The sequence below is a fragment of the Diabrotica undecimpunctata genome, chromosome 10, assembly GCF_040954645.1.
Source record: "Diabrotica undecimpunctata isolate CICGRU chromosome 10, icDiaUnde3, whole genome shotgun sequence".
Lineage (NCBI taxonomy): Eukaryota > Metazoa > Arthropoda > Insecta > Coleoptera > Chrysomelidae > Diabrotica > Diabrotica undecimpunctata.
The window spans coordinates 21,629,431-21,641,833 of record NC_092812.1 but is presented as its reverse complement, the minus strand read 5'-3'; the positions used below and the strand labels follow the sequence as shown (position 1 = coordinate 21,641,833).

The window sequence follows — 12,403 nt, the reverse complement described above, 5'->3', positions numbered from 1 at the left end:
GGATGAGTGTTCTATATATTGTTAATTTGGTCTTTTGTCTTAAATTTTTGTTTTTTTAACTGCTTATTTAGTCCAAAATAACATTTGTTCGCTATCACTATCCTTCGTTTTACATCTTCAGATGTGCCATTATCGCTTGTCATTACAACCCAGATAGGTAAACTTATTTACCATCTTAAAATTATAGTGGTCTATGCTAAAGTTTTGTTCGGCGTTTTTAGCTCTATCTCTGTTATTTGGCATCGACGCCAATATTTTGGTTTTTTCCTCGTTTATTTTAAGGCCCATATTTTGTGCGGCCGTCAAGCAGTTGGAAACCATCTTTTTAAGTCCTAGGATGGTTGGACCGATCAAATCCAAATCGTCAACATAAGCCGTAATCTTCGTTGACTTGATTAAAGATTGTTCCGGTAACTCGGCATCTCTTATAGTCTTTTCTAATGCTATATTTAAGAGAAGGCACGCCAGAGCATCTCCCTGCCGTGTAATCATTATTGCTATCCGTTTTTATATTTTTTATTTTATTTATTTTTTTATTTTATACACTAGTGGCCAAAATTCTGGAAACTTTACAAAAATTTTAGTTTTGTTATCAGCATTCCTCTTTTTCACAAGACTTACGATATTTATAAGTTTATATATAATTTTATTGCATCGTTTTATGCTTCTACTTAATATTTAACATCTATTTTAAGAGGAAAAACCCTCTAAAAATTTAAAAATAAGTAGAACAACAGCCGTTAGCTCTTAGTAGATATATTTAAAAAAAATGCTACAATGGTTTTTATCAAGAAAATTAGTATGTGGTGGGATAACCTTTGTTTTTTAGGACAGACTCGATTCTGCGTGGCATGGAGTTCACGAAACGAGCCAAATATTCTGGTGTAATAACTCTAAACCAGTTTTGAATAATGGCTTCTATCAGTTCTGTCTTGGTACTTGTGTTTCGGCGCGATACTAACACTTTCAGCCTTGACCATAAATTTTCTATTGGATTTAGATCGGAACTATTTCCAGGCCAAGGCAGGACAGTAACGTCATCGTTAGTCTGCTCTGATAGTCGGCAGCAGTTTGGCTTGCAGTATCTCTTCCTGATATTTTTTTGCATTAATATTTCCCTCTCTTACTGCTAAACGTAACTCCATTAGTGGTCCATACCATGACATTCACAGGATGCTTCATAGTGACTGTAGCACACTGGGGCAAAAGGTCTTCCCCCGGTCGGCGGCGAACAAACTTCACTCCGTCACTCTCAAAGATCGAGATTCTGCACACCCTCTGTGTGCCAAAGCCCAATCAATGCGTTTTTGCCTCTGTTTTTTGTTCAGGAACGGTTTCTTTCTAGGAGTTCGTGCTCGCAATCCATTTTCACACTTCTTTCTGCTAACAGTGCGGTCCGATGTTTGTAACCAGTTGATTTGACAATAGCATTAATTTCTTTTGTGGATCTGTGACGATCCTCTAAATTAAGTCGGCATATTCTACGCTCATCGTAATAACTTACTTTCGGTTTTCTGCCTGTTCTTTTTGCTGATTTTGTCGTTCCAGTGTTATATAACGATTACAAACTTTCATTACACCTGATTTTTTGGCGCCACCACCCAATTTGATTGATATTTCTTGAAATGTGTAACTTTCTTCTCGAAGGATAATTGCTTTCGCTCTTATTCCTGGCGACCAGTCAACACGTTTTGGAGTTCTTGGTGCCATTTTCGTTGAATTGACACTGATGTATTCCTCTCCAACAATTAAACAATATCACCTTAGTAACAACTACCTGAACTCACTAGTAAACACTGGAAGTTGCACGAAACTGTACTAAATGCTTCCAATTGGGTCGTTGACTGACTAGCAAAACCCTGATGCAATACAGTATTGCCATTCACAAATCTCGAATTTTCGGCGTTTCGCTTGAATCCGTTTCCATATTTTATTAAATAATTATGTTAATATATACAGAGTAAGAAATACATAAAACATTAAGTAGAATTATAAAACAATAAAATAAAAATGTAATTGTACTGATAAACTATATAAATCACGATCATGAGACGAGTGTTGCTGGAAAAACAATAATTTTTGTAAAGTTTCCATAATTTTGGCCACTAGTAATAATTTTTATTTGACGTTTCTACGTTTTCACATCAGAAATCGTTCTCAAAATACATATTAAAGGGAATTATTTCCTAGGTGTCCTGTGAAACGTTAAGTATAAACTACTTTTGATTAAAATTGTTGTTTATTGCTATGAAATGTAGTAGTTAATTCTTACTTTTATTTTATTCAATTATTATTTCTATTCTATCTTTTTTATATTGTATTTACTCGTCGTTATAGCAAGCGATAAGCTCTAGTTTTCCAGACGTCCTCTCGAGAATCCTAAAACTTTTCAAACGATATTTGAGTATAAAATTTAAATAGTTAGAAAATTCATAAGTCCGATTCTATGCACTTCAGGAGCATTCTATGGTTAGAATTCACTAACAGTACCTTGTTAATTATAATAATAATAATAAATCTTTGTTTTCCCCATTTTTTACGGGAAAACTGACAACACCGCTGTAATTCTTGCAAGCTTTCTAATCGAGATCGAGAATGTGAATAAAAGCTACAAAAATAGGAATCAAAAGTTTTTAACTTTATTCTGACACATATATTCAGTTTTTTTTTTTTTAGTTTTTCTTGTATTTTAGGCCATCTCGCATTGTAATATCGGTTGTAGACCAGAGAAATCAGCAAATAAAAAGCCTTTTTCGTGGTACTCTTTGATACATGCATCTAACAACTGCTTTTGATCAATTTGGTGATATTGTACTCTTTGATACATGTATCTAACAAGTGCTTTTGATAAATTTTGTGATATTTAACAATATATAAACAACGTAAGATTGCTATTTCATTTTAAATACTAAAGATGAAGACCGATTCTTTCGATTTCGATTAATGATCGAAGATTTTTTTGTAAAATTTATTTTTAAACGATATTATTTATAACTATAATACATAAATATTTAAGTTACCTCTCTTTTCATAACCTTTTCTAGTACAGTAGACTCGCGATTATCCGAGTCTAGGTTATCCGAGCCCCTTGATTAACCGAGACAAAAGTCGTAGTTGGTGAGTCACAATATTATGAATAGTTAGAGCCGGAACTTTCAGAAATTGGTCATCGCCTTATTTCCAAAAATTTGTGTGTCGCGTTTTGTCTACAATTATTGTTCCTATGTTAATTAGAGTGAGTTGGATAGGGGTGAATCAATAAAGGTTGCTTCAGATTTAGGTGTTGGAGAAGTAACTGAAATTGAACAGTGCTCCAAGCAAAAGCTATTGCATTCCACAAGAAGTTTATGGATGGAGGAGAAAACTTTTGTGCTAGTGAGGAATGGATTGACTCATGGAAGAAGAAATATGGTATGCGACAATTGAATCTTTGTGGAGAAAAACTTTCTGCTGACTCAACTGAAATTGGAACATTTTATTTAAAATTACAAGACATTATCCTTAAAGATGGACTGATTAAAATGCCTCCTGCGAAAACACTAGCCGCTAAAAATGAAGGAATTGCATCAGTGCAAGAGAGTCACAATCATGATCTGTAACAATGCTTCTGATTCATTAAAATTAAGACCTCTTTTAATAGGAAAATTCAAAAATCCAAGGGCATTCAAAGATATATAAGTGAATTGCTTACCTACAACATATAAAAAACAACGCAATGCATGGATGGATTGCAGCATTTTTAAGAATTGGTTTTTTAATGACTTCGTACCAGTCATTGATGCCTATCAAACAAACAAAAATCTGACTACGAAAGCTTTGTTGTTGCTGCACAACGCACGATCCCACCCAGACGCTAGTTTATTGATTAGTGGTGACATAAGAGCTGTGTTCCTTTCACTCAATGTGACGTCTTTTATGCAAATCCTAGACCAAGGCGTTATAAAAGCAATGAAGATGAATTATCGGCGGAGGCTCCTTTAGATACTTCTGAACAACCTGGATGAAGGGCTGACTTTAATTGACGCATTGAAAAAGATCACGGTTAAAGATGTTTGCTATTGGATTGCATCTGTATGGGACCACGTAAAAGTGTCCCTATTCAAAAAACATGGAAAAATTATTTCAGATAGAAAACAAAACACTGGATCTTCGAAAAGAAACTGATGACTGTGAAGTTGATACTATAGCGAACCTAGCCAATCGGAAACCAAGACGTCATCGATTGGATGAATGGAGATAAAGTAATGGAACTGACAGATGACGTAATTGCTGATCTAGATCTAAACATCAACCATGAAGAAGAAGATACACATAAGATAATTGAAAATATTTTTCATTTCGATGGGTTAAAAGCATCGAGCATCAAGAGGAATCGACACCAATAGACGTCCTTCATTTTCAACGTTGGCGCAACATCGCCGCCTCAAAAAGAGGAATGAAGCTTACGCAAAAATCAATCAAAGACTTTTTTAAACAGTGATATTGATAAGGTAAATGTTTTTATCTTTCATGTACAGTACTGTATTAGTTTGTAGTCATTAATATAACCACAGTTATCGTTATTTACGTGTTTTTCTATCTGTATAACCAATCTCGGTGTTAACCGAGTTTTTTCCGTATCTGAGTTAGTCACGGTCCCAATTACCTCGGATAACCGCGAGTCTACTATACTAATAATAAGAGAAAAGTAAAATTCTGCAAAATAAATATTTATTTTAATTTATTTAAACAAATTACCCGGTTTAATAAACAATTCACAAATTAACTAATTGAATTTTTATAATCTCTGCAACGAAGTATCCCAAACATAGATTTTCGTTGATTAAAAACGGACCTATAGCGACTATTAGAAATTTGAATTTGTGAATTCAGTTTTTTACATAGTAAAATCGTTTCGCTTTTAAACCTTTTATCTTTGGTGCTTCATGGATGGCTCATTTTAAAATGAATCATTTTAAATTTTTTTTTTGTCTAAACTTAAACTTTTAATCTTCCAAATGGTTCTTTTTAAATTGTTTATTGTTGATAAACAAAGCTCCTGTGAATTTTTGACAAATAAAGGGCTAACTCGGCTTTTAAGGGTCGTAGGACATTATGTTTTTTTTTGTAATTCGTGTAAAAATGCCAACATAAACATTACAAACAAATTAATTTCCTACATGTTATTGGGTCTGAGTTATTTTAATTGTTTATAAGCTTGACATCAAAGTACTTTTGCACACCTATTCTACAATATTTAGTTTAAACTTTTTAATCATTTTATGATTTGATTTGATAGAGTAAGCCTTTTTCTTCAATCCGGTGCTTTCAGATAAAAGCTTTTTGGGATAAACAATTTCAATTTATATATATTTCAACAATAACTATTAAGTAATTTTTATAGCTAAATATTTGTGAGATTGTTCTTATTCTTAAGGGAAATCAAAGTTTTTTGTGCATTTTTAGAAAAACTAATAATTTTCAAAAAATCAACTGTTGAAGTTATTTTTGCAATAACTAAACAACAAACTAACCAAAATAATTTTGCAAACCCTCAATTTAAAGGATTTTTTATGATTTTGTGTCACTTTTCCATATAATTTACTAGTCTTCACCTTTAGTATTTAAAATCAAATAGCGATTTTACATTGTTTATATATTATTTATAAGTAAAAAATTACGTTCAATATATTGCTTGTTTTCGTAATTACATATTGTTATCACAAATTTATCAAACGCAGTTGTTAGATACCTGTATTAACGAATGTCACGGGAAAATCCTTGGTTCTCTAGTATTTTGGTTCCATATTTAGGTCCATAATTGTATAGTTCTTTAGTTGTACAGTAACTTGAGTTGCAAACTTGGAGCTTTTTGGTATGCTTGTTCTTTTGTTACGTGTATCATCATCATTCTGGCTTTACAACCTTGCGTGGGTTCCTAGTTTCCTCAAGAATTTCTCTCCAGTCGTCCCTATCCATCGCAACATATTTCTCATGTCTTGTTACGTGTATACTGAAACAAAAAAGTCATTTAAAAAAAAAGTATATCTTCTTTTTGTTGGATTTAAAGATATCAAGAACAATTGTGAGAAAAGTTGATTTTAAGCTATTTAGAGTACTTACTTGATTTATAATAAATGTAGGATATGATCGTCATTAGTCTTCATTTATACTGGTTGGTTTACCTATATTTCATCTTTAAACGTTTTACTTTCTGTTTATTTGTTCAAAATTTAATCCCATATATATAATAGTTAGTGTTACCAGGTTGGTATTGGTGATGTCTTTGTAAAATTTCTGTTTTAATAGAAGAATTTTTCTGTCTCGCAACATATGACTCTCTTTTTTTTTTCTGTTATACTCATCATGCACATCATTCGTTATAAACATTCTATGTAATTCTCCTCTCATAGTATCCAACTCTAGTGACAATAAATATTAGGTTTAGCACTGAATCAGGATGTAGTCACATCTTCATGTAAAATTTATCAATTTGTTTTCATTAATTTGCAGAACCAATGAATAACATATGGATATTAGTTTATTCTACTTATATAGTCTATTAGCTGCCTTATAAAGAAAATTGTATTTGTCTTGATCTACTTTGTTAAGGTTAGTTTTGTTAGTTTTATGGTCTTAAAACTTGTATATTGTTGAACATCTCTTTGGTTCCGTAGACAGGCAACAAGATTCAACTTCTCCATTTATCTGTCATTTGACTCACTTCCGTAATGATATTAAACGTGTTATTTAACTTTTCACTTTTCGTTTTATGATGTGATGTTATGTTCACTGATGTGATTTGACAAAATAAAGATTTTACTTACATACCTTTAAAAAATCGATCAATCACTACTGATTACATTTTTATTAATTTGCTCTTAGAATTCCTAAGCTTTTATATTTATTATAACTTTCTTTTTTCTTTGCGAAATTTATGTCCATGTTCAAATGGTTATTTTAGGTAAATAAGTTTCTATGATCTTATGATGAAATTAGTTGAAAACCGTAATAAATTAATCAGTAATTGCTAACCTATTGATATTTTCATATATTATTATCAAAATATATATACAGGTTATCATTTCAACATATGCTCCAAATAATATTGTTTTTTGTTTATACATTTTGATAAAAATTAAGTGAATTTTAAAAACGACGGGGTCCTGATAACTGATGCTTTATTTGAACTTAGTTTAAAGTTATGGTAACAGGGTGATTGAATATCATTAAATGACCTTTTTTACTTGTTTTATTAATTTTTTCTTACTAAACTATTTTTCCATATTTTTATACAATTTTTGATTTTTTTTCTTGGTGTTTCGTTTGAGTAATTTTCTTTCATCTTCATATCAATTAGGAGAGAACACGTTTAATTTCTTTTTTGCTAATTTTGATCATTCTTATTAAGAGGTCAACATTTTCTAGAATATTACGCGTATTATGCACAAATAATAGAGAACGATACAGAATATATATTACTTTTAAATGAATCAGTAGATTCGCTCTACAAATTTTACCATATTTAAATTTCCAGATATTTGCAGTAAATCATTGGTCGCAACAATATGTTGCTTGTTAAAACTCAAGAGAAATAAGACACATGTGCCTGTTACGAATGTGCAACATAAACTGAAAGTTTATTTTTAATAGAGATGGCTTACACAGAGTAACCGTTATAAAATATTTGATATACAGGGTGTTCCAAAAACAGGGTACAGGGTACAGGGTAGGTAAAAAACTGAAAAATAATTGGGGTTTGTTTAGTAAAAAATTTTTGTAACGCCATCCGTTTTCAAGATACAGGGCGTTGAAGAAAAAAAAATTTACGCATTTTTTACAATTTTGCCGAAACTACTGGCAATATTGTAATGAAATTTTATACGAATATGTTTTGGAAGCTGATATATCCCATGAATTTGTTTTTATATCTGATTCTCATAGAGGGCGCTAGTTACACGGATCGTACTAAGTATTAGTCAATATAACTTTTTTAAGAGTATAATTATTAATCAAAATTTCAGGTAAACTTAAACATCATTCAATTTTACACGAAAAAGGTACTCTTGGTAAAACTCGATACTGTAAACCGTTTTCGGAATATTTTGATTTGAAAATTATGAAGTAATAATTGATGTTGGTAGTAATGATAAAGTTCTAATAGGTATACCTCTATTTTCTCCAAGTGTGCCATGGAAATCTGACAATTATTGATTGTTATGACGATTAATCAATAATAATTAGAGTTTTGAAACCTTGTTATTTGTAAAATCAAATCAAAATGTACTCAAATGTTGAATACACTGACATGTTATTAACCTTAGGCGAATGTTTAGGATGTTCTAGTGCAGCTGTGACACGTTATGCAGAAAAGTTTCCTAGAAGAAACTTACCAAGTAAAAAAACATTTAGAACCGTTGAACGACGTTGTCGTGAAACTGGGAATGTGAGACCAAATAAAATAAATTCTGGTAGACCAAGAACAACAAGAACAATTAATAAAGAAAATAAAATTTTAAATTTACTTGATCAAGATCCAACAGTTAGCGTAAGGAATATAGCAAGACAAACAAATACTTCTTCTTCAAGTACTTGGCGGATACTGAAAGAACAGCAATTACATCCTTATCATTACAAACAAGTCCAAGAGCTCTTGCCAGATGATCTACCGGTTTGCAACAAATGACAGCTCACAATCTAAATTTTTAAAAATGCATTCTTTTTACGGACGAGGCCACCTTTACGCGACAAGGTATGTTTAACTCCCATAATGCACACTACTGGTGTGATGAGAATCCACGAGTCAAAAGGGTACCACATTACCAACACTCATTTAAAGTTAATGTTTGGGCAGCAACTTTAGGTAATAAATTAATAGGTTATCATATTCTACCTGGAAATTTAAATGGTGATATGTATCTTGATTTTTTAAACAATTCCTTATTCGAGATATTAGAAGATTTAACGCTAAACGAGCGAAGATCTTTATTTTTTATGCACGATGGAGCTCCACCACACTTTGATAGAAGGTGTCGTAATTGGTTGAGTAATCATTTTCCGAATCGATGGATTGGTAGAGGTGCAGAAGCTCCGATTCATTGGCCTCCTCGGTCATGCGATTTTAACCCTTTGGATCACGCAGTTTGGTCGTATATTAAGGAAAAAGTCTATGCTACAGAGGTAAATTCACGCCAAGAATTGGAAGAAAGAATTCAACCTCAATTTAATGACATCATAGCTGATCCCCTACCGTTTAGAAGGTTAATGGAATCTTTAGAAAAAAGAATAGACTTGCGTATTCGCGAAAACGGAGGGCATTTTGAACACTTACTGTAATTGAATTTTATTTTATGTTCTTAGTCATTAATTTAATTTTCTTCTTGTGAGTTTTATTTAATTACTAACTATTTTATACCAGCATCAATTATTACTTCATAATTTTCAAATAAAAATACTCCAAAACGGTACACAGTATCGAGTTTTACCAAGAGTACCTTTTTCGTGTAAAATTGAATGATGTTTAAGTTTACCTGACATTTTGATTAATAATTATACTCTTAAAAAAGTTATATTGACTAATACTTAGTACGATCCGTGTAACTAGCGGCCTCTATGAGAATCAGATATAAAAACAAATTCATGGGATATATCAGCTTCCAAAACATATTCGTATAAAATTTCATTACAATGTTGCCAGTAGTTTCGGCAAAATCGTAAAAAATGCGTAAAAATTTTTTTTTCTTCAACGCCCTGTATGTTGAAAACGGATGGCGTTACAAAAATTTGTTACCAAGCAAACCCCAATTATTTTTCAGTTTTTTACCTACCCTAGAGACGGGGTTACCTTTTTTTGAAACACCCTGTAGGTATAATAAAATTCCCACATTTCAAAATATTAACAAATCAGAAATTCCTGAATACTTACATTGAACATTTAACTCTCTAGAAACTCTCAATTAATAAATCTGTTGGCATATTATCTAAATCTGGCATATTATTTAAATCTAAATACTTTATCTATCTCTACAAAATTAATTTTGAGTAGCCTCTCTTATAAAATGGTATCACACATCAATATGTCTTCTTCTTTTATACATAATCGGCGCAAGTTTTTGGGCACTTTATTTGCCATTATGCTAGTTAATATATATTTTAATTGCAATTTGTAGAAGGTAAGACACTTGAGTGTAGTTTTTGGTAGTTTCTTCTTCCGGTTCTACATATCTGGATTGATAGCGAGCGTCAGTTCGGTAAAATTTGGGCATTTATCTCGGTAATGACTGAATGGTTTACATCTGTGACACTTGATATATTGCTTGCGATTTATCACGTTTCTTCTTCTTCTTCTAGTTCCATGACCGTTATCGATCGTTGGATATCATGTTGGCTACCATATTCGCTATCGTGACTTTATTGACAGCAGCTCTAAATAACGAGGTAGTTGATTTTCCATACCATTGTCTTAGATTTTTCAGCCATGATGTTCTTCTTCTACCAGGACCACGATTACCTTGGATCTTTCCCTGAATGATCAGATGTAAAAGATCATATTTTTCAGGATGTCTCATAATGTGACCGAAGTATACCAGCTTGCGTTTCTTTATTATATTTCTTTATTATATTATCACATTTGCTTGATTTATATTCCTGTTTTTCTGCCAACTTGACTTACTGGTGAACGCAGTGAAACCGCTACCACTACTTCGGGAGTACCATGTTCCATATCAAAAAGTTTAAGTTTAATGGCGTCTGTTGTAATAGGAATACCTAAATATTTTATCAATATTATAATCGGCGCAAATTTCTCGGGCACATTGGCTAACAATGACCCAGTACACTCCTAATGTAATCTATATTGAACCCAGTACTTTTTAATTTCTGTGCATTGTTGACTGTTTAACATAATCATTTATAGTATTGCAATCTTCTAGGTGGGTTGAAATGAGTACGGAAAGGGGAGGGGGAATAGTGACCGCCTAAGCATTTTGGTTTATTTATACTGCTACATAGCTTTAAAGATTATACAGTAAAACCTCGATATAACGGACCTCTATTTAACGGACTTCGGATATAACGGACAAAAAATCCGGTCAAATGTAAAAAAAAATAAAAACATACTGTTAATATTACACATGCGTCTCATATATATAATCATTAGTAATCAATACGGCATAAAAAAGCAAACTTTCGGACATAAAAAAACAAAAACAAAATAAATAAATTTGCATTCACGTGTGATGTAGGGCAGAATAGCAATCTTGGAGAACGAATCAAATTGGCTCGTAAAACTTCACTGGAAGAAGCAATCTTAAAATGGTATGGCCAACAACGTTCTGTGGGATCCTGGTCCGAGCAGTCGAATTGATATTTGCTGCAATTAAATTAGCAAATCATATGGACATACCAGAGCAAGTAATGGATGGCTCTTGCACTTTCGTAAAAGGCACGAAATCTTGGATAAAAGAATTTACGGCGAAGCTTCAACTGCACCTAAAGAACAAACAGAACCTTTTAGGCAAAAATTAGTAGCACATATAGCAAGTAAGTAACAAAATGCTATTAGAATCTTAGATTTGCAATGTTGACGAAACTGGTTTGTTATGGCGTACTTTACCTGAAAGCGCACAAGCCTCCAAATATGAAAAATCGGATTCTGGAAGAACAGCAAGGACAAGATCTTGGCATTGCTTTGTGCTAACGCTGATGGATCGCATAGATTGATACCTGTAGTGGTTGGCGAATCTCGTAAACTTAGGGTTTTAAAAGATGTAATGCACCATATGCCCCTTTCATATTATAGTTTATTATAGTTCTAAGAAGGCATGGTTCACCTCAGATATTTTCAATAATTGGTTTTTCATAGAAAATTATAACTTCAGTGAGAAAATTTCAAGACGAGAAATTGGGAATACCGTCAGAAGAGGTGAAATGTTTATTGCTTTTAGACAACGCTCCTGCTCACCCTCTGAAAATATTCTAAGTTCAGAAGATGGAAACTTCAGGTGTATGTTTTTGCCAAAAAATACAACATCGCTTATTTCACCCATGGATCAGGGAATAATTTTGCAGGAAACGAATATATCGCAGAAAGTTTTTAGACAAAGTAATGGTTGTATTGTACGATGGAGATAATGCAGAAGATACAAGAGCGCAACGTACTTTGCAAAACTTAAGGTTTTACAATTTAAAATCAACAATTTTTAATTTTGCTGCAGTATGGGAGGAGGTGAAAGAGCAAACATTAAAAAATGGTTGGAAGGATTTGTTTGATGGCCAAGATGCAGACATAGATTTAGAACGGTTGAAAGTTACTAATTTCTGTAGGACAATACGTAATAATGCCGGAGAACATGTAGCTGGGGAAGATGTTTTACAATTGCTAGAAGAATATGAAGGTGACCCTGGGTATAACATCATGACTGAA

General features: G+C 32.4%; 1 protein-coding gene across 6 annotated transcripts in view; it reads left to right on the top strand.

Annotated features, from left to right (window-relative positions):
* The window catches only part of PlexA (plexin A), a 519,944-nt gene that overhangs the window by 491,504 nt on the left and 16,037 nt on the right, over positions 1–12,403 (top strand). The gene's annotated exons all lie outside the window — the stretch shown is intronic.